General features: G+C 42.0%; 1 protein-coding gene across 2 annotated transcripts in view; it reads right to left on the bottom strand.

Annotated features, from left to right (window-relative positions):
• LOC149791253 (FMRFamide receptor-like) overlaps positions 1-27445 on the bottom strand; it is a 549532-nt gene that overhangs the window by 222397 nt on the left and 299690 nt on the right. For both annotated transcript variants that reach the window (XR_016423330.1, XM_089969739.1), the window contains exon 3: positions 9141-9243. The gene's annotated coding sequence lies outside the window, so the exon portion shown is untranslated. The remainder of the gene's footprint in view (positions 1-9140; positions 9244-27445) is intronic.

Raw genomic sequence — 27445 nt, 5'->3', positions numbered from 1 at the left:
GTTTGCCTCATAATTTGGAATAGTTGGATGTGGGACGAATTCTTGATTCATTATACTATAAGCAAATCATTTGTCTAATTTGTCTGAAAACTTATTTATGTAATCACGCTCCGAGAGAGTGTTATCACAGTCTGGATATTTTTTATCATAATACCGTTTTAGTTCTCGATAGCGTTTTCCACCACACGCTGAACATAATTGCGTTTTTCCTCGTACTCCAATGCCGCATCTGATACACGGTATCGGTCCTAGACTTCCCCCGCGGACCTGTTGAGCATGTTGTCCACAGTATTCGTGTCTGCATGGTTTGCTACACGGCGCTGATGAATTTAGTTTAATCCACTTGCATCGGTTCATTATATATAATATTTTTGTCTATTTAAATACTTGTCTTAATTATAATATGGAGGAATTTGAAAGACTATCCAGAATAAAACCCGTATCAGGTTCTCGATTCGATCTTGACCGGTTAACCGCTGATCCACGACGAAGAGAGTTAGCAACGGTAATTGGTGTTATCAAGAACGCCAAAGAAGAGTTTCGTCGTGATGGTGCCGCACACACGTGGTCTTCGTATAAAATTATCCCCGACGCGGGCATTTCTCGTGGCCGTATCATTGATGCTACCATGAACGATACAATCGCGCGTAACATAATTGGGTATCTCGACGATAGAAGATATTTCATACAGATAAAATTTATTGTTGGAGTCGACGACGGAAAGTGGATTATCAGAGACAAACTAGACCCTGTTCTTGATGCCAAGGGGGTTCGTGGAAAAACCGTTCTGTTAAGTAAAGACTCAAACCCGGGAGTACTTGTTGGGATTGATATACCATATTATGCCAGAGCGTATCCTGTGACCGCAGTCATTTATGGAATTTATCCGATGAAGAAACCAAGCGTTGATAAACTCAAACCGATGAAGGTGTCGCCGTTGACAGAGTCAAAGATGAATTGTGTTGCTGAGCGAGTAATGGAACATTTTAAAAATGCAATGCGAGGAAACGGCCTAACACCGCTAAGACAAACTAAAATAACAGCGTGGGCGACACGAGTAGCCGATAAAGGAGCGTCAATAAATGATGTTGCTGAGCTAGAGCGATTACTAAAATTTCCTATAACGGTTTCATCGTTAACCGGTGAGGTATTGTATGAGTGTAAATACAATTCCCGTGGAACACCAATAACTATTATCGATCATAACAGTCACGCCTGGACTGACTCGGTTAGGATCTTCCCGCGAGACCGTGTTGTGAAGTATTATCCGGAATTGCCGAGCAAGGGAACCGCTAGCGGGGAGAGTGCGAGGCACTCCACGGGTATGTTTGATTTTATTTATCAGATAAGTAAAACCGATCCGGTGTCTGTGTGGTTATTCAGAAGTAGTGAAGATGGAGAATATGATCAGTTTGTGAGACCCGACGGGGAAATATATAGAACAACGGCGTTACAGCAGGAAATGAAAAAACTCGCAGAAAAATATCATGCGGGCAACACTGATACATTACTGACACACTGTTTTACTGTCCCGGGTGTTGCCGCACATGTAGCCCGGGAACGAAATTCATGGAGACCAACTCCGAAAAGTTTTCTTGCGGATATCCAACAGAGCTGTGTTGAATACGGACACGGCGGTTTGTGGAATACTCGATATGATCACCGCGGTATGATATCCGTGGACATGACGGCGTGTTATCCAGGAAGTTTCCTTGGGCGTGGAGAATGCAGCGAATATTTTAAACGGTTTGGCCACGTTACAAACTCGATGACAAGAGTTGCTGTAAACGGACCATTGCCTGATTTTGACTTGACCGGATTTGCTTGTGTGTCGTCGTTTAAATTCGCTAAGGATTTACATCCTGTGTGTTATGTTTGGTTTGGCAGACATTTCGTTGAGAAGCGATGGGCACCGATAGTGTTATTGCGATACATGCTTGACAGTCGAATACTGTTGTCGCTGACGGTCAGCGAAGCGATTATATGTTATTGTCGTCAAACCGAAGTTTGGTTGCCAACTCCAACGCCGGTTACGTTAGAAGAAGTCATCGAAGATTGGTCACGAGAACATCCGGAAACTTCTATCGACGCTATCATCAAGAAAGCTCCTGAAGTACTTAAAAACAAACTCAGAAATGACGAAAGCACAGCAAAAGATCTAGGACGAAGAATAATAGGGAAATTCACTCAAGGTGGAGCGTATGATCATAAACAACATCACAGTCGATTAATCATGGACAAGACTGAATTGGATCTTGTTGTCGCTGATGCAGCCACGAACAACATGTTCTGTAACCGCGAAGATGTGTTTCTGTCAAACGGGGAAAAACTAGGGACTGTTTTTAGTTATATCGACGGAGAATCATCTCAGTACACACATTTGAGATCTTCGATGCTAGCTTATGTATCCATAAATTTGTTGTCGATGATTAATAGATTCCCTGTTGTCGCAGTGAGAGTTGCAACGGATTCATTTTATATTGATAAAAAACACTCAGCGCTGTTGGATAATGTTATATCGGATGATCCATCGTGGGGCTCGTGGAGAATAAAGAATGAAATGTTACAAGGATATTGTGAATCAGCTGACGTTGAAATCGTGGATGAGTATCGCAGCGCAGAAATGTCTTTGACGGTTTCGTTGTCTCCGCCGGTGCACGATCCTGTTACAAGACACAAAACAGTTTATCTGAACGGCCCTGGTGGTTCTGGTAAAACAACTCGGGCGATTGAATTATTTCGCGGTTCTGACTTGGTCGTGCTGACTCCCACACACAGACTTGCCAGGGAGATGAGACAACGGGATGTTAACGCGTGCACGTATCACAGTTTTTTCAAATACAGCGGCGGCACGTGGACACCTGAACGAATGGGTAAGAAATATATTCCCGAGAAAATAATCTGGGATGAGATAGACACTGTGCCGTTAGATATATTAAAACAGTTTCTGGATTGGTTGCTAAAGAAAAATACCGCAGTGGTGATGTGCGGCGATCATGGTCAACCACCGCCATTTACAGGTGAATCTCCACACGAGTGGCTGAAAACTTTTGTAGATTATTATGAGGAAATAACTAACGATCACAGAGCACTCGATGAAACGCTGAAAGAGTTTAAGACACTGATCAGGCTACAAACCAATAAAGTCCAGTGTGAGATAATGCGTGAAATAATTCCAGAGACTTCGCTGAGCGACTTTTGGAAAATGTGGAAACCAAGTGATCTCATAGTGGCAAGTAGAAAGATAGTCAGGGACACACTTCAGCAGCGGTTATTTCAGTTACATCAGAAGAAATTTCCCATGTTGCCAGTGCCGTTGTGTTATAGACCAGCTGATACGCGATTGCAGAATATTGATGTTGATATTCCAGGAAAATCGGAAAAACAAAATTTAGTATTAAATGATATTGTTATCGTTGATGTTGATGCTGTCGAACAGGCACTGAAAATGAGCAAATCCCCGTGGACGCTAGGATACGCTATGACCATCCACAGTTCGCAGGGACTAACTATTTCAGATACAACAGTTTGGATTGTTGATGATCGCATCGAGTGGTCAAATTTAGTTTATTTAGCCGTGTCAAGAGTAAGAAGGATAGCTCAGTTACAAAGAATTGTATTAGATGATGTTATCAACGACAGCATCAACAGATCAATCGCTGATGATACAATAAGAAAGAAATTAGCCGGTTACAAACAGAGCGACAAAAAAAATGGTAGAGAGTTTGATCCCAAACAAAGTTTGGATGTTGAATTTGTAATACAATTACAACAACAGCAGAATAATCACTGTGCGAGTTGTAATTGTTTATTGCTGTGGCAGTATTCGAAAAACGACCCAAGACAATTTACCGTAGATAGAATAGATAGTAGCCTTGGTCATACACGTGAAAATGTGATGTTGACCTGTCTTGAGTGTAACCGACGCAGGGGGGTTGCTGCAGTTATTTAAATGATTGAATCACTTCAGTGCGGATCACTTTAGTGCGGATCACTTTGGTGCGGATCACTTTAGTGATCGGGGTGGTAATTGTGTATCCGTGGGAATCACCTGAAGTTGCTCGCGTGTGAATCCACGCTGAGGAGCAGTTGAATCTAATCTGTAGATTGCGTTTCTCCCAGTTGATCTTGTTATGCTGGATATCTTATGTGTAGTAACACTCCATGTGGGATCGGTTGCTCTTTTTTTTCCTCCTTCTAGTTCGCCTGGTTCGTATAAATACCTAACGGTGACATTACCCAGCAGTGGGGACGCTAGCGTCCCTGGCTGCGTTGAAACATGTCCGCGTTCACTGACGCGGGGTATATATTTTTTTGTGATTGCATTTACAGGTCTCATGTTTGTTGTTCTGGTAATTTCATTATTCAGTGCGGCTATCACGTTTGGCAGTCTTGCAACCCATTCACGAGATCTCGTATCGTAAATGAATTCCCTCGCGTACTGGTATCCGAATAATCTCTCAGCGAGTGTTCTATTAAATCGCTCAACAATTGCCTGATCCCGATGAATTTCAGTATGCCCTCGTCGTATAACAACGTTATGCTGCTTTGTCAGTGATGATACCGCGCCCTGAAATTCTTTACCAGGATCAACTTGTAATAATCGGGGCCAGCTTAGAGGTCCTCGCTGATAAATTCGTTTAAACGCAGAGGCAACTTCAGCGGCTGTTTTAGTCGCTAACGGTTCTGCTTCTTTGTATCTACTAGCAACATCAACTACTGTTAGCGCGTATTTGTATGTTTTTCTACGGACAGTATCATGAGGCAGGAATAGTATGTCAGCCTGATGAACTTCATTGGGCACACTAACATCAAAATGTGCAAAGTTGATTTGTCGAGGTGGTGGTAAGTAGATTTGCCATATTGCTTGTTTTGACAGCCATTTTTTGGCAACCTCGCGTGTTACTGATGCCGCGTTGGCGAGTTTATTAATTGCTGAGTTACCTCTCCAGTATCCGATTGGGGAATAATAAATCGCTTGCATTGGAAATGCTTCCATTGTTATTAATTATCCAGCGCCTAATGCTAATTTAGATTTCATCGCTGATCTTACTAACCAATTAGCGAGTGACTCCTTAAATGATTTATTTTTTATGGCGCTTAGTGCATGAATTAATTTCACATCCGCGATATGCCTGTCTTGTAGATCTTTACTTCGATAAGCAACATCATGTATGTGACACGCTGCGTCGATAGCGTTTATCGGATACTCTCCCGGTTTTGGTTTAGATTGTTCATCAAGTCTGATATCTAGTCGTGTCCCTGGACCGCAGTAATTGTATCCTGGGAGATGCTTTTCTCCGGGATACTTTGCCCAGGGAGTTCCGGGGAGCTTTCCAAGTTTGGCTGCAATGTCACCTCCGCTAAATTCTCGCTTTTTTTTTGAAATCTAAATTTTTTTGTGCCACATCGCGCACACTTACCAGAAAGTGCTTGTCTGTTATTTTTGGTTGTAATGGTTGTTATGTCGTTTGTAGGGGTTCGTGCCCGGCACTTCACACAATATAAATCCATAATTATTATTCCTTATATACAAATGGAAATTACAGATTTTTCTGCGACGCGAAGAAAGGAGCCAGTTAAGCATAATTCAGTGCTACCAAACTCTATCAGAATGATCATCATAGGACCGTCAGGATCGGGTAAAACGCAACTGCTGTTGAACATGATAATGAAGTGGATGAAGTGGGATAAGCTGTATTTGGTAGCACCATCTGTAGATGATCAGCGATGCTATAATGTTATAAAAGATTTTAATGAGAGTGCAAAAGCGCTGAGTGAAGACGGCGAGGAAGTAGTTGAATTTATCACTGATATCGAAGAAGCTCCCAGCGTTGAAGACCTTAACGGGGAAATAAATAACCTAGTAGTGTATGATGATGTGATGCTGGACAAGCAAAAAAATCCTGCAAGAATATTTTCCCGGGGTCGTCATAAAAACACCGATGTCATTTATATTACTCAACGTTACACACAAATACCAAAAGTAATCAGGGATAACTGTAATCTTCTTGCTGTGTTTAATGGAGTTGATGTTCATACGCTGAGAAATATTCATCAAACCTGGTGTAGCGGCGATATGGATATTAATAAGTTTAAGAATTTCTTTAGTCACGCTCAAAGAAACCAGCACGGATTTGTGACAATAAATTTACACGACCCGCGGACACGATACCGTATCGGACTTGATACATTGTATGGTTAACATAAAAATGTTTTCTCACAGCAGCAGATGGGGGGGCTGGACCCGACCCATGGATTTTTCAATGACGACCCCGCCACGAAAACTGTTTCAGATTTATTGAAGTAAACCAAGTTGCCAGCGGAAATGTATTGCATTTTCCCCTGGAAATTCGAAAAATTTCTCGAGGAGAGTCTCTCCGAATTTTTGGGGACATTTTTTTTATTCTATGATCTGAATAGAAGGGTTTATTTCGTCGAAATAAGCCCTCTATCGAGGAATAGTTTCCTGGAAGGGGTTACTTGTAAAACTGTTTTGGTCTGTTCCCCCCCTCTGCTGCTCCCAGTCAAGTCGTTTGTTAAAAAAATTACATATAGGTATTTCCACTAAATTCTAAAACTAAATTTACGTTTTTTGCGAACAGAGAAATGCAGGATGCTTTTAAAAGAGGATGTACCGTTTTGGGAAGAACACAGAGTAATACCATACCGATTTCAAACAACCAAAACAAAGAAAGGACCCCTTCATGAAGAGCCAATGCGTCATCTACGATCTGAATTATTCAGGCGGATTATGAATTGACCAAGTTCGAGTCTCTTTGTTCAGTTGATAAATAAAGGGAAATGTTTTATTCAACACAAACTGATGGCACGAACATTACAGTCATGAACAAAGAGCTCCTGCTATAATTCAGAAATGATTTATCGAATGCAACTATGCATTAATATCATTCCGATCATGAAAATTCAGTTGCGTACCCAAACACTGATCAAGAAAGTGGACAATGCACAAAATACCCCTAAAATATGTTGACTTGAAAGAATGGTTAATTAAACGATCTATACACAATTCCGTAGGGGTTTCGATTTTGAAAGGTCCACGTTTCGTACGAGAAGGACCAGTCCGAAAGACAGAGTATGATGAGATTTAAGTATTCCACAAAATGAAATAATTTTAACATTCTTTGGAGCATGTAAACACTGAGTACACTACGTCTCAATCATGGAACTTAAAACTATAAATTAAAGGTATTTCACTGAAAATGAAACCAGAAAATGGAGTGCAGTATTAAAAACGCTTAGTGAGGGGTTTAGAAAACGCTCCTCACACGTTAACTTGAACGACTCCAGTTGCAACGGGTAAGGAAAGAGTATTAGGTAAAATGTAGGGATCAATCTAATTAGTTGTTTGACAACTGATGAATTTTTAACTTTAAATAGGAATTCAGAAGAAACAGCAATAATCTGAAAATAGAAACAAGTTTATTCAAAGGGATACATTCCCAACTTTGCCATGGATTATTTCAGATCAGACAATTAATTCGAGTTAGTTTCGTAGTATACATGCTTAACAATATACTGTGAGCAGATGCTGATGGTATGTTTCACAAACAAGTGTTATATTTATACGAAAAATAAAATGATATGAGCACAAGATGAAATAAATGATTTTGAAGACCTATAAAATCAAATTTATAAAGTATGTACTCATGCAATGAAGATGATGTAATGAATTGTTTAACATTTGTCAACCATTTAGAAAACATTATTGAGTTACAATCAATGAGGTGTCAAATACACCTCTTTTCTAAAGAGACGGCTCAAGCACAATACATAGATAACTGTATCAAAAGAGCTCATACCATTCCAGTTTCTGACAAAAAAAAATACGTTTTCTAACCGTGTCGCTATTGAAAATTAGACCATCGAAGAGTTTAAATGTACACACGAAATTATTACAGTTAAACAAAAGAAACTGTACGCATGAAACCGTGATAATATGGCTAGTGTAGGCAATAATCTAACTGCGTAGTATATGACATAACAGAGGAAATGGAAAGAGACAATATACAAACAAAATATGAAGTTGGTGTTATCTTTGTTTAAAACTAACAGGCAACAACACACCACACAAAAAGGTAAATACAACCTAAATGTCTCTGTCATCTGAGACCTTAGCAACATAGAGATCGATGGCAATCACATAGACGTTTATATAAACACATAGCCATTTATATAAGTACATAGACGTTTATATAAGCACAAAGACGTTTATATAATATGTAAAAAATTCAAACTTTTTCAAATTTCATTTAAAGAATGCGTAACAGCGATTCACACAAATACTCCAACAACTATGCAATAGTTCAGAACAATGTGTGCATCATTATTAGTTTTAAGGCACTAATAACACCATGAACCACAAAATAAGTTGATTTTGGAAGCCTTCTTAACACCAGCTGGATGACATAAGAGTCAGTATAAATTTCACATCATTATGATATACATATTTTGGATATCTTGTTTTAACTGAGGTCTTGGTTAGCAGTAATTTAAATTAAACGAGACAGATGAAAGGTACAAATCGTAATAAATATGTTACAAATATATATGATATTAGGTCATAAAGGAGAATGCAAAAGCAAATTAATACAAAATATTAGAAATACAGATATTGTTTTCCCGAATTTTAGATCAATGTGATAATACGACAGCGGAAATGAACAAATTAGAAATAAAACTAAACATAGAACGAAAATCTAAATTTAAAATAGGTCGCTCTAATCTAAATAAAAACAAATGGATCTAAAAAAGAAGAAAAATCAAAACAAAACCTGGTCCTCCACAATTAAATATATTAACTCACCGATTTCATCGAAGGGGAATTTAGATTACAAGACTGTACACGATTATTTTAAATACAGACCAATCAATATTTTTGAAAGCTGCAATTTAAAAATTGAGAATGATATCTCTATGAAAAAGAATCATATCATGGTGTAACATGAGATTTTAGTAGAATCAGTTAAACTGATCTGTGTATATGGCAACAGCTGATCGTGGGATCGTTGCTAATACATTTGATAGACACCAAGACATTAGAGTTAGCAAACTCAGTGTATAAATTACATATTTATTTCCAATAGGACATCTGCTGTCTGAATATAAAATAACCTTACCAGATGACAATTATTTCAAATTAGGAACAATGTCGTTGCTTCTGTTCCCTTTAACTTGACGTGCATCGATGTTAAAATTTCATTAGAGCATGACTGGAAATGCCTGAAAGGAAAAGAACAAAACAATTACTTGACTGATTATGGGCCAACGTGAATCTATGCACGAAGGCGTTCCAGAAAGTATATATTGTGTTAGGTGCTTACAAAATTGAATATAACTCTGGAGCTCGTCGTACTGAGTCCTTGTATAGCTTTGATAGTTGATGAAATTATGTAAGTTTCATATATTCGAAAAACAATCTAAGAGATGTATATATTTCTTCTTACAAGAAAGATATGGTGTTATATTTTAGTGAAAGGCTAGACTGAATAAAAACATACTTTGATTTGCAATCAGTAATTTGGTTGTCGTTTATCAGATTTAAACGAGAATATCTGATTCAGCTGTATCTGAATATTGTACGCAGCTAAGTTACATACTAAATCTAGAAGAGCAAAACAACAAGAGGCAAAAGAAAACATGGCAAAACTATTACAAAACATACCAGACTCAAACGTGTAATTCATATATGTGATTGGTGGTGATGGATTCTTCTTTTTGTTTAGTAACATGGGGTTCACAATCACCAATATCGTTGGATTCTGCAACAATTGAAGCAATACAGTGATTTCTTTCAATTTGGTTTAAAGCAAAACTTGTATACAGGAGCAACAATAAAATGAGTTAAATGGACGCACAGCAATTGCGTTTTGTGGACAAAGTCCAATATAGAGGCACTAAAAATCTATATCACCCGCAGAGTGCAGACTAAGTCTCATCATGAGAAGACAAATACTCATCTAGTTTGATCTGTCCGAGTTATTGTAAATACTGATAAACAGTGTCTGTCAGTGCCAGTACGATAAGACATTTTTAGAGCACAAAATAGGACAAAGTAGGTAATATATTGAGAATAAAGATTACGATGATGCTTCTTGTGTCAATTTTATCAGATGCTCAGACGTTATAAAGACAGATATTAACCACAATGCGTGGACAACGTTCGATTAAGAAACACTAAGAAAACAAAATTAATTTCAGCGGAGACAATGTATTATCATAAAAGAAACAAATAATCACATATTTTGATTTTAGGTTATTCAGAACTGCTTTGGCTTACTACTTGAAAAAGGTTACTAACCATTTATGCAACTCCTCCCAATGTTTGCACATTGGACCAAAGACAACAAACCCATTAATGCTGAAGCAAGTGAAAAACCTGGTTACTCTAATGATATGTATATTTAATTTGCATTGTTTTTCTATTTCATTATATGCTCTGGATAATCAAACATTAGTAGTTAAAGGGGATACATTACGGACAATGGGAATTAGCATTACAGGGACCCCTGGGTCAGATTACGGACAATGGAAATTTAACATGGCGAAAAATCGTGGGTCAGATTACGGACAAGGGGAATTAACATGGGAATAAATCGTGGGACAATCTACGGACAAGGGGAATTTAACATGGGATTTTTTTTTAAAAAAATTTTTTAAAAAAAAGGGGTAGGCAATTCAAAGACTATCTCTTTTCGAGAAATATGGCTGGCCCTGAAAAGGGCCTTTGGGTTTTCTTCTGCTTCTAATTTCTTCTTTTCCTCCACCAAGTTCTTATTTTATCTCCTACACTCTTCTTCTCTTTCTTTTTTTTCTTCTCCTCTTCTTTCTTCTCTTCCTCCTCTTCTTTCTTCTTCTTTTCATTTTCTTCTTCTTTTTCAATTTTTTCGTTCCAATTGCGTATTCTTATTCTTTCCTCTTCATCCTCCTTCTCCTCCTTGATCTCTTTCATGACACCACTAATCTTGTCCTTTGCTTTCCTTAAGTTATTAATTTCCATCTTCACACGATGGGGACTATAGGAATAATGGTCTTCAACCAGTCTTAATAGCATCTGTTCCATTATTCCTAAGTTGTCTAAAACGTCTTGCAAGGTTTGTATTTTGTCCATTTGGTTTGACGCCATCTTCTTTTTATTCTTTGCAGAATGGTTTGAACGACGAATACTGTGGGTTATTATAGTGAAAGCGCGGACGTGATGGAAAACATCCCCTAAAAACATAAAATTAATCTTACCTAGATCATGACCCATCAACGCGCGTACGTGAAGGAAAACATCCCCCTACTTTTTCATTTTATATAATATAACCCCAACTATACCCTTCACATACTCTAAGAAACCCATAATCTACTATCCACACCAACCTACTTTATCACTTACAAACACAAACACACAATCACACAAACACATACCCTCACATTTTTATAAAAAAGAGTTAGTGTTTATATTCACACTACTCTACCTACATACATTGGCAAATTGATCGTTATTTCTTTTCTAGAGTATTGGGTAGCCCTGAAAAGGGCTGTTTTGTTTGGAACTTCATGGACACCTGGTTAATGGTGGCACCTTCCAGGCCTGGCGCCACATACGCATCTTATCCCCCAGTTACTTTTTACCTTTTGGGGGGAGAGAGCAGAGGCAGGATATGTCGCTTCAGAATCCCAATTTTCGCTCTCTGGGATTTTGAAATTTCTTCTCTCCTTTTCCTCCTCCTCTTCTTTGTATCTTCTCTCCTCCTCTTTGTATCTTCTTTCCTCTTCTTCTTTATATCTTCTCTCTTCCCTCCTCGACAATGGCTTCCGCGGCCAGTTCATTTAATATGCGCCTGGCATATTCCAGATGCACATGAAGCTCCAACAGTTTCTCAAGTCTCGTGTTCATTTTTTGGTGTTGATCAATCAACAAGGGTAGCTGGACTGCCGAACGACTTTCAATTTATACTGAAAGCGCGGACGTGAAGGAAAACATCCCCTAAAAACATAAAATTCATCTTACCTAGATCATGACCAAAAAACAACAACAACGCGCGGACCTAAAAGAAACACTCACTCACTTTTTATTCTACCCATCACCAAATATACACCTCAAGCAGCCCAAAAAATCAAACATCATTTTAATCTACTATCCACACCAACCTACTTTATCACTTACAAACACAATCACACAAACACATACCCTCACATTTTTTAAGAAAGAGTTAGTGTTTATTTTCACACTACTCTACCTACACACATTGGCAAATTAATAGTTATTTCTTTTCTAGAGTATTGGGTAGCCCTGAAAAGGGCTGTTTTTTTGTTTTGCTATGGCATTCTTTTTTTAGTTTCTAAGAATGCGATGTCCTCTGAGGATAGACTTTCTGGCGATAGGTCTGCTTCTTCGGAAAGAGAAGAAGAATTCTTTGGTGTCGATACGACAATCGACAAAGCCTCTGTCAGCTTCAGGTTGCTGCTGCTGCTGTTGCTGTTGTTGCTGCTGTTGCTGCTGTCTCTGAAGTCTGTACTTCTCTGTCCATTCTTCTTTCTCCCTGTTCATTTCTTCTCTGAAGAGCTCTTCTATCAGGTCTTCAGTGATTTTTAACATTCTCACATTCTCTATTTCTTCTGGTTTCGGTATCAGACTGTGTCTGACCCTATGCAGATTCACGTAGGCTTAGTTGAGCTTAGCTAGTTTGGAGCACATCTTCTTAGGAGGATGAGTCGACAATGGATGGCTAGACTGGGAACAAACCGGTTCTTAAAGTTAAAGCGCGGACGTGAAGGAAAACATCCCCCACACGGTTTTTTCGAGCCGCAACGTTCATGAGAGGGATAGTAAGAAATGAAAGAGCATCAATCCAACATTCTTCTAGCTAAACAAAAGACAAAGACATTTTTTCAAAACACAACATTTTTTATTCAAAAATCACTTAACACTAAACAACAACATTTTTAACAATAATCCAACACTATAACATCAAACAATTTTTTCAAATTACAAACATTTTTTTTCTTCAATTACTAACTACTTTGAACAGGGCTGACAACGTTGTGAATGAAATTGTGATTTCCACTGTTGGAAATCATTAGGCCATTGATGGACACTACGTTTCCTAGCTTGAGACAAAAGATAAGCATAATGGTCACAAAACCATCGATCTACTTTCACATCATTTCTAGCAGAAGAACGAGGATCAAAATGAGTCACTAAATGTTCTAAGGAATAGCCCAGGCTGCGATGATGCAGAAAATACACACAGTACTGTCCACACACCAAGGAATCTGTGCCTTGTAATTTCACATTATTGAATCGGGTGGTTTGAGCATTTCTTCTCATAAAGTCGATGATATCGTCTTCCAAAGGGGGCAATCCGTACGAATCGAAATATTCCACACATCCTTCTTGAGGAAAGTAGACGGCTACCCAGTGGGTTCCTGGGAGATGACTGTCGTCCGTGTTGATCACGTAAGCTTGATGGTCTTTAGGTTTGCGATGAGGGAGTTCATCTTTAGCACAGACGACAGGATTCCAAGAAGACGTATACGAACTGTGGTTCAAAAGGTAATAAAGTTCCCAGGTATCCATTGATTTGTGTTTTTTTCTTCACAGGTAATAATAAGTCGTCAATTCGATCCTGACTTTTTGCTTGAAAATGTCTGACGAATAAACGGTTATTCGTTCTGTTTCCTCACTCTGATTCAGGAGAGCTTCGATACGATGGATCTCTTGAGTGGTTAATGGTGGACAAGAATGTTCACGCAAGTCTTTATACCACTGGTGCAACACGTCTTTGTTCGAGATGAGACTCCAAGCTTCGTCCAGATACTCGTCCAATTTTTCTTCTTGACTTAACATCAGGCATTTATCGTGTTGAATTTGACTGGGATGATCGTTTTGACATCCATAGCAATTTTTCTTGATCAATTCTGTTATTTTGTCGACCAAGTGTTTGGCAAAACAGGAGACTAAATGGGCTTCTTGTTCTGGCCATCTCGATTTCATCATGATCACTTCTTCTTCCATAGTCTCCTCACATTCCATCTCCAAACTTTCTCCACTAGGTAAAGAGGGATAACAGTCTTCCATGGTTTCTAATAATCTAGAATGACTTCTCTCAAACTGTTGATTTCTATGGTATTATCGAATTCTGCATACAGGATGACGTTCACTGTCTGTTTCAGTGTTTCTGCAAACTGAAGTTCCACACGAATCTGGCCAGATTTTATAGGGTGGAAATGTCCTTCGTCGCTGCCTTGGTCTGGAGTGAAATCGAAAGCCCACAAAGCATAGCCTCCTGCATAATCTTCGTACTCAATGCCGTGACTGGTGTTGGTTCCTAACTGGCCGGTGGCTTCGTACAGGGACAAGTACGATCTCAAGTAATTCTTCGCATCGCCAAAGTCAGGTTCGAAAGGTCGGGTACACAAGGTCTTGCCATCCCTACTGACTTCGATTTTCTTCACTAAAAAGTGTTGAAAGTTGAAAGGATTTTCTTTGATGGCTCCGTTGAAGGCTGAATTCAGGACCATACCAAGGATTAAACGCTTGGGTAGCTGTCCTTGAAACAGATGATCTTCGGTTATGGATTGCAGTCCAGCAGAAATGGTGAAGGTTTTCACTTCCACACGTCGTATGGGATACTTGGCGGTCGTTCTGCTCAACGTTTGACTGATGTCGTTACCCACTTTGGGTAACACTTCTACGCGTCGTACGTAGAGTTTGGCTTCTTGGATTATGCTTTTAGGAGCCTTAGCAGGATCAGCAGCCTGCAAATGGAAAGTGGCACTGCTGCGATTCAGTCTCAAGCGAACATTGACCCCGTTCAGCAAATATTTCTCTTGCAACCACATGTCCAAATGCAAACGATCCATCAGTTCTAAACTTTTCTTGTTTAAGATTTTGTTTTCTCTTGCCTCAAAGCCGGAATTGCTTCCATCTATTACGTCGAACTTGCCCGCTTCGTCAGGTTCCCACAGCACACAAGCATTGAGATGGGTATCCTTGGCATCTGTTCCGTACGTCAAGAGATTTTCCAGGTAGGCACGGTAAGGGTATGTATCTATGCTGCTGCTGACTAGTTTGTTATTCAAGTACAAATCCACTGAGCTGAACAAGGAATGCATGAAATTGTTGACGGGAGCTATTTCGTCAGTGTCTTCTACTCCACTACCATCCTTTTCTAGAACTTGGACTTTCAAGTACAAGTAACTGCTATTCAGATCGATGTAATCTTCGGGCTGTCCTTTGATTTCAAACTCGATGGGAGCGGAATCGGTCAATGAGGAGACGGGATGAAATTCCACCCATTGGGATTCTTGCATGGTCATCATGGTGGGGGGCATGGCAAACAGATCCAGTTCCGTCTTGGAACAAGCGCAAGACTCTCGGTGCATCATTTTTTCTCTGTGTCTCAATAATCGAAAACGTCTAAGTCTCGAACGGTTCTTCTTTTCTTGGCCTTTCTCGCTTGAAGTCTGGTGAAAGGGTGTTTTCTTCTTCGTCGTCTCTTTCTGCCTTGTCCTTGCTGAATGCTTGACTCGGTAGCGTGCAGGGCATTTATAGGTGTCTCTCGTCGGCCCAAAATGTCTTTGCCCGTTTGCAGCAAGACATTTTTGCCTGCCCTCATGAAGGCTTCTTTAGGGTTTTGTTTGTCGATGATGACATTTTGGAGAAATTCTTTGCCTTGTGTCAGTGCTGCATCTTTCAAGGCGTGCAATCCTCGTGTCACCATCGGTTTCAACACCGGGGCCACCGAACGAAAGGTCGATTTTAACATGTCTCCTAAACCGTGTCCTCGCTGTCGAGCCACCCCTTGGTACACTGGATACATGACTTACTTACGAGTCGTGAGAGAACCGTTTTCGAAAATGGAGTTTCACCGTGACTTTTCCTTTGGTGAATGGAATATTTTGTCCCAAATCTCCTTTTATAGTAATGTTGACCGTGTCCAAATACGACTTGCTGACGGGTAAATAGTGAGGATGGACAAATTCGCGGTGGACGTGGTAAGTGTTTCCACCTTCCTCGTCAGCGTTTGTGGCAGAATCCACTTTGAAAGGAATGACACGCAGTAACGGCACGGAGGTGTGTCCCACCACATTGTATTCCACCACATCGGAATACACAAAGATCAAATTCAGTCCTTGGTTCAGTTCTACCGGGAAACGAAAATACCTCGCAAAAATATCGTTGTCGGAAATGACTGGCAATTCGGGGCTTTTTTTTTGTTCTCCCATCTTCCTCAGCTCCGTGTCACCACCCAATATGTCAAACAATTCAGGACAAAATATGAAAGACATGAATTTTTTGGACCCCTCAGAAAATTTCATCAGAAAGCGACGAGCTATTTTGTGGTATTCCAGGGTGACACTTTTTTGGACATTACTCAAAGCTTTATGGAACACGCCATTAAACCTGGAGGCTATGGCGCTGACCAAATGATGACCACTGAAATAATAGCCTGGGAGAATGGACAAGTTGTAGGTCCACGTTTTAAGTTTGTCATCATAGGTTTTATTGGTATATGTGCTACTAGTCTTATCCAACTCCTCTTGCAATTGTTTGTCATGAACTTCCACCTTAAACCAATTTTGCTGGGCAATGATATTTTGGACTTGGGTTGGGTGAATCATTTCCACTAAAGCCACTTCCCAATGGGCTTCGTGATCTAAGGGGATGGCTTGAGGTAATTTGGCCGTGTAACAGCACAACGTGTTGTTGGGAAACACCTCCATGGAACTGTCACTGGGTAAAGTTAAGTAAAATTGGTTTTGGTGACTCATAATTCCAGAGTTCTGTGGCTGTCCGAGGGGTTAGTGGACGTCAGAGGCGTGTCTCCGCCCAAAATGGGGTTCTGGTTGTGGTTGCTGGAGTGGTGACTGGCACTGACACTGGACACAACGTTCCCGTTTGAGGAGAATTTCAGGGAGGGATTGGGAAGCAGGTAACCGATGCAACTGCTCAATAAAATGGTCCACAATTGTTTGTGTCCTTGTTGCAAACTCAAATTGGCGATGGCTGCCCCGATGACACAATACACCACGAAGATTTGGCAGAAAAAGACGATTTGCGTTTTAGGCACACATTCTCCACACCACACCCACAAGGGTTGTTTTTGTAAATCTTGCACAGAAGAACTAGGGGAAGAAGGAGTGGTCGACGTAGCTGCGTCTGATGTGTGAAAGGGCATGATGGTCACTTCTTCTTTTTATAGTCGATGACTTGCGAAGCGTCGATCCAAGAATCGAAACTGGGTGGATATCCTTTCCAACGTACTTTGACTTCTTTGACACGTCGTTTGCCCACTTTACGGGTTCTGTGTTCGAGAATGCTTTCGATGTCGTACACGTCGTCTTCTTTTTTGGTCACACGTTGTAACTCGGGCAAATAAAACGTTCCTTTGAGTACTTCTCCGTTCATGTCTTCCAATTTATAGACGGCAGGATGACGGCCATGCACTCGTCCAGTGACGCGAAACAATTCGGTCGTCCAGTTAGGTAAGTAACCTTTGTCGAAAGTGCGTTTGGTTTTGCCAATGCGCACCCAATCTCCTACGGTCAACTCTCCACTTTTCTTAGGGACAGCCCTCGTCGGGGACGTACCGAACAGGCGCTCAAACACCAGCACTTCGTTGTCGGGAGTCACGTCTTGCGGGGCACGTCCGATGCTTCGATGGTAAGATTGGTTGTACGCTTGCACCAGGTGCGGTAAGATGTCGATGTACTTCAAAGTGTGGTGATGCGTAAAATATTTCCACATGCGTTCTTTCAAAGTGCGTTGAAAACGTTCCACGATGCTGGCTTTGGTTTCGGGATTCTCGGTGGTAAAAAAATGAATGTCACGTTTCTTTAATTCTTTTTGGAAAGCTTGGTTCAGAAATTCGGTGCCTTTGTCCGTTTGCCATCGAAGAGGGTGACGACCGCTTTGTTTCAACACTCGTTGCAGGGCTCGCACTAACTCGCTGCTGGATTTGGAAGTCAAGGGCACGACCCAGGCAAATTTGGAAAAGACGTCGATGACACAAAACAAATATTTGTAGCCGCGATTGTAGCTGGCCAAATGAGAGACATCGGCTAAATCGGCTTGCCATTGATGATCGATGCCTTCCACTCGGGTGCGACTTCTGGCAAACTTGCGTCGAATGGGTTTGTGTAAAGTGTAGGTAGCTTGTTCTTGTAACCATCGTTGCACTTGAGGTAAACGGAGACTTTTCAGTCGGGTTTTGGCAGCACGATACAATTTTTGAACTCCTGCGTAACCTGCAGCATGCGAGGGATCGTAGTAAATGCTGGCTAAGACTTTTTCCATTTTTTGTGTGTGTTAATAAGTCACCCACTCTTCGGTGATGCTACTTTGGGTGGGATGAAAGGGTGGTTTGGAAACGGATTTACGTGTCCGATGGGCTACGGGAGTAGAAGTCGAAGGTAGTGGTGGTGGAGGTGGAGGTGGCAATGGAATGGCTTTGGTTTTCTTTTCTTTTTTCGCTTCTGGTTTCCCTTCTTTCTTTTTCACTTCTGTCGAAGGAGGCGTGGACATCATCTTTTTAACCCAAGCTTTCATTTCTTCTCGTTGGGGTGTGGGGGACGGGGTCAATAAGGATGCTGCAATCTTACTCGAAATGGGAGCTGCTGACGGTGTTTGAAACACTTCGCGCATCTCTTCTTCCTCAGGTCTTTGTGGGGTAGCATCTCTGGTGACCCTTGGGGATGGTAGTGGTGGTAATGATGATGATGGTGCTGGACTTTTCATCAAGGTCTTAAAATCTTTTAGAGTGGGTAAAGCTGTTTCGTCTAAAGCTTTCTGGTGAAAGAGTTGCAGTCGTTGCAAGAGTTGACCGTACTTTTGCGATTTTTCTGTTTTGGACAAATCTTGGCGATCCATCAAGGACTGCAATTCGTGTTGTAACTGGGACATCTCGCTCAAATTGGGATTGGGAGGTAAATGCGGGGTGCGTTGTTCTTGCCACCGATGGTATTCCATCCATCGTTTGTAAGGCATTAAAGCTAGTTTTCGTCCTTCCATGGGGTTGTCAGGGGTCGATTCTGAGATCTTGGGACTTTCGAAGGCCTTTTTATCTTGCTCCCATCAGTCCTCCCAACATGGTTCCCAAGACTCCTTTCAGTATGGGGCCTAACAAGAGAGGCAAAATGCCTCCACGTTGAACCAACATCTTCTTTTTTTGACGAATGGGAATTTTCTTTTGAACCATTTGGCGAAGAACGTGACGATGTTTGCCTAAGCATTGTTTCTGGTGTTTGGACAAAGGGATCGTGCCTTTCAAAACGTTCAAACAACATTCGCAGACGGTATCGATGACCTCTTTGGAGGCCGTTTGAATGAGTTTTTTTCGTAGGGGTGGAGATGCTTTGGACAGGACAGATAACAGGTCCCCATGTTTGGCTAAACGTGGTGGCAGTCCTTTCCTTTTCTTTCCTTGGGGTTTTCTGAAGGGTGACATCTTTGAATCTTTAGGAGCACCAAAAGAACACTGATACCCTACTTGGTCACAGGCCTTTTTTATACTGGAACGCGTCGCCACTGATTGTCTTTACGGCGTATCAGTTTGAGGACAGGCATGACACGTCGTGCAGGGGTACGCAACGGACTAAATCGAGCCAGTTCTTGCTTGGACAAATCCAGTAAACTTTGTAACATGCCCGATCTTTCATGGACTTTGATTTTGGGAGAAGGTAATTTGTGAGCAGCAGCCACTGCCGCTAAATTGGAAGGTCCTGTCACTGGGGAAGTTCTTTTGGGGGTCATCAACGGAGAAGTTCTTGGTGTAATCAACGTCTCCAAGTACTCTTCAGTTCCTGGTGACATCAACGGAGAAGTGGACAAACGTGAGGCTGTCGGAGACGCTGTGGCAGGTCGTGGTTTGCGAGTGTAAGGCTGCGTCCTGGCCGCAGTGCCTCTCTTGCGACTAGTTTTCTTCTGTGGACTTTTCTTTTTCTGAGGACTTTTTCTCTGTTTCTTTCTCTGGGGGCTTCTTTTCTTTTTTCGGGGTGGTGTCTGGTAAGAGGAGGGTCCCGCCACTGGAGAAGTTATTCTTCTTGGGGACTTTGTCTTTTTCTTTTTCTTCTTGGGGCTTCGTTTAACTTTTGTCTTGGGGATAACTTTGGGGGCATTAGGATCCCATCTTAAGAGTGAGCGATTGATGACCCCTCCTAGAGTACCGCTCCCTCCAGGTTTCAAAATGATTTGTTTTTTGGTTTGAGTGTCGATGCGGGGATCGGCCAGTTGGACCAAAGCGACTTTGTTTCGATCGAAAAAGCGTTGGGTTTGATGAGGAATCTGAATGATTCCTTGGAGTAATTGACGTGCCGTCACCGTGAACCATCGTAAGACTTCTTTGAGACTAGCTTCTAAGACACGAGCTCGTGTTTGTGGATCTTTTTCTCGACTGATGCCATACAAGGCACGAATCAATTTGACGGGAAGATGCGACTGAAGGGACGTCATGTTCACACTGTGTGAGACAGACGAAAAAGGGTCTGAGGTTTTTATAGATTTTTTTCATGGGGAGTGAAATGAAGTCGAGGACGGAGACGTGTACAGGACAGGCCCTCCGTCTTGGCACCAGTGGTGAAACAAGTGGGTACGAAATCGCAAATCCTCGGGAGTCGTAGGTTTCAAATCGACGAGTAAATAGGCGTGTGGAGTTTGAGTGGCATCGTCGTACGCCTGAGTCAGCCAAGGCGTTCCTAACTGTTTGGCTAAGACTTGCACTTGCGATTTATCTCGAGGGCTTTTAAACAAGACCACGTAATGTGCATTGAGACTGATGGTGCGATGGGCTTTACTTTGTTGAAACAAATTTTGGGTGATGTAAACGACACTGGCATTACGGTGATGCCCTTTGCGCGTAAACCACAATTTAATTTCTTCTTCGTCTTCTCCTAACATGTCGTCGAAAATGACCAAATGGGTTAGACGGGAGTCAGAGACGATGCCATCGTCTTCTTTAGGAATGCCTTCCACAAACACGATGGAATCGCCTTGACTTTCACGCAAGAGGTTGTACGCCGATTGCCACTCTTTGTAACACCACACGATCCGTTGAGGGGGCCGATCGATCAAATGATGTTTATGTTCGATCAAACGTTTGACGAATTCGGTTTTGCCTGAACCGCTAGGTCCAGCAATGAGCATGTTAAAGGGATGGCGAAGATACAAAGCCTCCCAACTGGCACGATCTAAGTGTTCGTCGATGACTTTGACAGTAGAGGAAGAGGGAGCAGAGACAGTAGAGGCAGCCATGGTGTGAGAAATGTCACTTGTGACACGAAAACACAAACAAGACAAGAGTTTATATACTTTTTTCAGAACACGTTTATTGAATGTTTCAAATATGAACACGAAAGACAAAAATACATACAACCCAAATAGTGATGTACAGGAATATAAAACACAGCAAAGCGATCAAAGTGGAATATAAACAAGTGTCTGTACAACATGTTTTGGGTAACCAAGATGTCCTAGGGACAGTGTGTAATGTTCTTACAGTCTCTACATGAGGTATTGTCACACAAGTGTCCTCCCGGAATGACCTTTCAGGAATGTCCATGACAGTCCTGTCCTGAAGCGAGTGGTTGTTCTCGGTGACGGGTTCTTCTGGCACCGTCACTAACACAGGTTGAAAAGTAACTTTTTTCCTTGAACAACTCTCGTGCATACTGGGCCACTTCTTGGGTCCAAGCCTCAAAACCCCCCTTTTTCCAGTCACGAACATCTGTCCAATGAGGGTGTAAGTCACAAGCTACACACACATCGTCATACACGTCTTGGGTCGCTAAAAGTTGACGAATCTTTTTTTCCTGTTGAGGTCGAGAAGTATCCAGATGAAAACGCAAGGCTTTGAGCAAAAGGAGTTTTTCGTGACCATTTAAGGCCATGGAGGTGGTAAGTACTGATCGTAAAGAGTCCACAAAGAATCGGCTGGTAAACGAAATCCCAAAAAACAAGTCACTAAGACACACACCACTTGTCGTCCCAAATTGAATGGATACAGTTCTTGTAATAATCGATGGTAATGATCCACGGTTTGAATATGGTCATTGAGTTCCTTCCACGGAATCTGTTGGATGACATGTGAGATAAGTCGTGGCATGGCAGCCTGTTTTTATAGTCTCTTTGTTTCGGAAACAATACACGTACTTTCTAGCCAGAGATCTTCGTTCTCCAGTAGGGAATCTAAATCTTGCATACTGTAACCGAAACTTCAGAGTTCGTTTAGAAGTTTCCTCTTCCTCTAAGTAGATTCCACGTAAAATATGTTGATAATCCTTTAACTTGTCTTCCTCAATGTATTGCTGTAGGTGAATCTCGAAGTAACCAAAATAATGAACATTTCGATCATTCACTAACTCAAAGTGTTGAACAAGGTCTGACCACTGAAACAATTTCTGACGAATCAGTTCTCTTATACCATTCAGGTACCAGTGGTTAAAGATCTGGTGACGTAACGGATGCAATTGTTCTTTACGTTTGACTTGTATTTTCACCAGCTCTCGGTAAATGCGTTCTCTCAACTCCACAGGCAAAGCACGAATGTTCTCTTGTAAAGTATCCGTGAATAGGTCATACTAAATCCTCTTTGGTCTGACACAAGAAATGTACTCTTTGCACAAACATGGTTTCACTTCAGTGTCGAATTTAAATCGTTGAGTCACTAATCTACACATTACAATTCGTTCAGAAGTTTCCTCTTTCACTAAGTTGACATTGTGTTCAAGATGTTGGTAATTCGTTAACTCTTCCTCTGGAATTCGATGCAGTACGTTTACAATGATGTAACTACAATCGTCCATACCAAACCAATCCTTTTGAAAACTAGAGGATCGTTGATCAATGTCTGTCCGATGGAACACTTTCAATTGAATCAATCCTTGTATAGCTTTCAGGTACCAGTGGTTCAAACACCGGTGGCGTAACGGATGCAATTGTTCTTTACGTTTCACTTGTATTTTGACCAGTTCTCGATAAATGCGTTCTCTCAACTCCACAGGCAAAGCACGAATGTTCTCTTGTAAAGTATCCATGAACAGATTATTATGGTAAAAAGTTACTTCAATGTCTCGGTCCCACTAAAGGTAAGTAATGACAATTCGGTGACCATCGAGCATGTTCTACGTAGGCCGAATCTTGCGGTTCCCAGTGGTGAAGTGACACACTGCAACTGAAGCACTTGACTTTATCTCCTTCGCCCAAGTAGAAAAATCCGGCTCTGGCTAATTCTTCGGGGGTCGGTCCTCCCAGATACTTAGGCCATTTTCCTTTGAACGATTGAAGACGATTTTCAAAGTCGCAGTATTCCGACAAACGCACAGGAAACGAATATTCGTTTTTCACAGGTTCGTTTCGATGAGGGTTGAGTGAAATGGGCAGGAGTTTGCTCAGGGCTGGATGACATCCGTAGGGAGGTAAACGTGAAGGTCGACATTCCCCTTTAAAACGAAACCCAGTAAAATGTCCAAGAGGACGAGCAGCATCGCTTTCGCATCCCACAGGTTTGACACGCACAGCATCACTTTCCATGACAGGGGTAGGGGCACTAAAGTTCCCATGATGCTTTACGGCATCGCTCAGGTCACAAGGTACAGCATCGGTCCCATCGCAAGGCTCACAATCGCACTCGTCTGCAAACTCCGTTACGCAATTACAATGGTAACCACATGGACAATCGCAGTTTCCTTCCGGACATTTTCCGTCGCAATGTCTGGGTCTTATCCATCCAGTATTAGTCACACTAGAGAAAGATACAGCTTTTTTACAATCCCCAAACTGGAACGATGTCTCTTTCAAAGTATTCATCTTGTTCGCTCGGTCTTGGTAGTCACAATGAACTATCGATCTTGACCATAGCCCCCTTTTTATACTAGTCGCAATGCAGTCTCCAGTTTGTACATCTTTCCTTTTTTACGTTTTTTATGTCTTGTTTCGGAAGGTACCGTCTCTAAGGTACCGTCAACATTGTACCGTAGTGTAATGGGTGGAAAGGCCATAGAAAGGTAAGGGCAGTGCGGAGACCATCGAGTATGTTCCAGAATAGCTGAATCTTTATAGATACATAGATCCATTCGTAACTTCAATCCACAAGCGAAGCACTGTACCTCGTATCCCAATCCTGACTCAGGTCCCAAGTAGACAAATCCTGTTCTAGCTAAAACATGCGAAGAAGGTAATCCTTCCCTATCCGTAGGCCATTTCTGAAACGTGTCCAATCGACGGGCACAATCACAATAGTCAGGTAAGAAGACTGGAAAATGGTAGGGTTTGAACTTGGAGTTCTCATCGGGTTTCTCACTCGATTTTTGCTGTGGCGAAGTCATCTTTCTGGTGGGTGGCTATCCTCTTACAACCAATGTTTTATACCAACGTGTCCATACGGTAAGGTGAAATGATTGGGAAGTCGAACTCGCTTCTGGTACACGATTTGATAAACTTTTTCCAAAGGTCGACTGACGATGTGGTGAGTGGGTAAACGTACAATCTTGTTCGGTTGGTGAGTGGTCACTTTAAAGTTTCCATCCTCTCCCGATTGCAAGGCTTCTTTCAATACCCCAAAGTTGACCACTCGACTGGTACGATAATTCAGAGTCAGTCCTTTCACTTTGCACGTCGTGTGCACTTCTCCTTGTTTGTCCCGGTATTCGTAGCCGTAATTTTTAGGACCGCCACTGACGAAACTTAGAATCTTGTCGTCGGGATGCTCGTCTGTCCAGGCTCCTAAACGGTCTCCTTCGATGTCAGGGTGATGTTGAATCGGGTGATGGATGTAAATGCAACTGTCCGTGTCAAAGTACAGGACGCGTTCTTCTAACAGTTCTAAAGCTTCGTACAATTTTAAGCGAGCATGGGCTGTCACGTAAGCCGCAATGATGACATTTCCAAAAGGGTCGTCTTGTACAAAGTCCAGATCTTCTTCGTAATTGACCAAGATCAAATTCTCTCGAACGACGTCCACGTGTTTCATGTATTTGGTTTTGTCGTGAATCATCTGGAAGTAGCGGGAAGGTTCTGTCAAATATTCCGTCTTGGGTAAACACGGTCGTTGTGCCATTTTGCCCCACAAGCAATTTAACATCACTTTGGCAAACGATCGCCTGCCTTCGTTTTTCTCGATGTGGTCTAAAGTGATGCCTTCTTGTTCGTAATATTTCTCTTTGAATTGTATTTGGTCTTCGGGAGTGTGACACCAGGAAGGATAGCCGCTGGCTTCTTGCTTCAGTTTCAAAAAGGCATCCACGTAGTCGGCGAAAATGCCTTTCTGAGTAGGGTCACCCTTGTGGTACTGTTGTGTCTTAGGAAAGTGGCAAATTTCGTATACTTCTAACAGTTGGTATCCCATGTCCAGAGCTTTGAACAATTCTACGCTGACCCAGGTTCCCGTCAAGGCCCGTTCTTCCTGGGTGTGCTGACAAGGCTGGTCTTGGTTGCACGTTTCGGCACAAGTACGGCACAAGGGAAACATCAGTTTGCCTTGACAATGGTGAGGTAAGACGGGATGGTATAGGTTCGTGGGAGGCAAAACTTTACACTTGATCAAGCCTTCGTATTGTCGAATGTTTTTCAGGTCGATGTGTTCCGTTAACAATTGCGGGTGCCCTACAGGAAAGCGACAATATTTGCACACGTAGGGATACAGCGAACACACGTCCAAGTATTTGATTTCTTCTCCTATCTCTTCGTCGGCTTGGTACAGCAAACAGGTGGCATTGGTCCTTCCTCCGTACAAACTATCCCTCGGGTTCAGTGGGTCCATGAACTGGTAACTTTCCACGGCACGTTTAAACTCGGGATCGGTTTTCATACGGTGATCGTACTCGTGTTCCCACATTTCCACCACTTGGTATCCTTGCTGTTCTAACTTTAGGCGTCGCTGACAAGTGTCCTGGTACAAGTCTTCCATGGTTCGTTGCAAAAACTGATTTTTAGTGTCACGGTCAGGGTAACAGACGGGACATCCGTGAAATAAGCAACCGTTAAACTCGTACACGATCTTGGGGTTTTCTAAGTCCCAGCCATCGACCGAATACGTTCCGATGGTTTTTTCGCCCCCTCCGTTGCGGGCATGCTGAATCCACTTGTCTTCCTTGTCGCACAAGTAATGTAACCAACGTAGGGCTTTGACCGAGTACTGACGCTTGACAAAGTGGGTCGTTTGAGGGCTGATGACAGCCACGGTGTTTTCAGGCATGAATCGTTGTCGATACACTAGGGAACACGCTTTGGCAATGGTGCAAGCTTCTTTCAAAGGATCGACCCCTCCGTGTTCCATGAACAGTTCTCGAAATTTTGCACAGCAACGTCGTAAAATGTCCACGTCGGAACGACAATACTTTAGCATTTCTTCCTGAAAGTCGAAAGGGTCCGAGGCGTGAATCTGGTACCAAGCGTAGAAAGCTTCTCGTTGTTCGGTACGCATGTTGTCGGGGTCGTAATAGTGAGCCTCAGGTAAATGGGGTAGAACGGCGTGTTGATTGGCTTCCGTATTGAAAAAGTGTGGAAAGTACCCTTTAGCCATTTCTGTCATTCCAAACGTTTTAGGCATTCGACTCAAAGGCATGGCCAAATAGCTCATCGAATCTTTAAACTGTACTTGTCCCACTTGCATGAAAATGATTTTGGCTCCGTTCAAAGTCACTTTAGGACGCTCGGTGCCTTGTTCCGTATAGTATCTGAGAAGAAACTGTCCATCGTATCCGGAGAAATTGTGAGCCATCACCGTGGCATGGCGATGACAATCTCCGTAACGTTCGATGTCCTCTTGGCTCCACGTCTTGTCGACGGGGTCTAAGACCCATTGGGCAAAATCGGCTAACGTGTTTGGTCCCCGAAAGATTTTTTCACTCCCTCCGGGAATCTTGCTACAGTGAGGGCAATGACTGAAGATAGGTTCTTGAATGCACTTCTCGCACGCTCGATGAGCCACGCAGAAATTAGGAATGTGAATGCCAGTCTCTTGCATGCATTCGAAATCGAAAAAGATGAAATTGCCTTTCTTCTTGTGACCGTCCTCTTTCTCTGGTGGGGGTTGGTATTTTTGCACGTAACATTCGTGTTCCATGTCCACGATGTGGTGACAAATGTGACATTTTTTCTTTCCTGAACATACGTGTGCCTTGGTATTATTGGTACGTATGCCTTGTCCACACGTAGGGCACAATCTCAGGAGTTGACAAGCGCATTTCTTCTGTGAACCTTGCGTCTTCAAATGTTGTTGGTAACAGGTAGGGCTGACAAACGTGCGCAGACAAGTGGAACAAGGCACTGGTTCTTCGCTCAGACAGGGTGGAGAGGCCAAACATCCTGAGCATTTCCATCCACAATGTTTGTGTTGCTCTCGATTATTATAACCATAGTCACATTTCTCACAGTAATAACCGTATCCCAGGAATCCGGTGATACTGGTAATGGTATCGAAATGGTCATCGTGATGAT

This window comes from Sinohyriopsis cumingii, chromosome 9, assembly GCF_028554795.1.
Source record: "Sinohyriopsis cumingii isolate HCF-2022 chromosome 9, ASM2855479v2, whole genome shotgun sequence".
Lineage (NCBI taxonomy): Eukaryota > Metazoa > Mollusca > Bivalvia > Unionida > Unionidae > Sinohyriopsis > Sinohyriopsis cumingii.
This window is presented reverse-complemented; position numbering and strand designations above follow the sequence as displayed.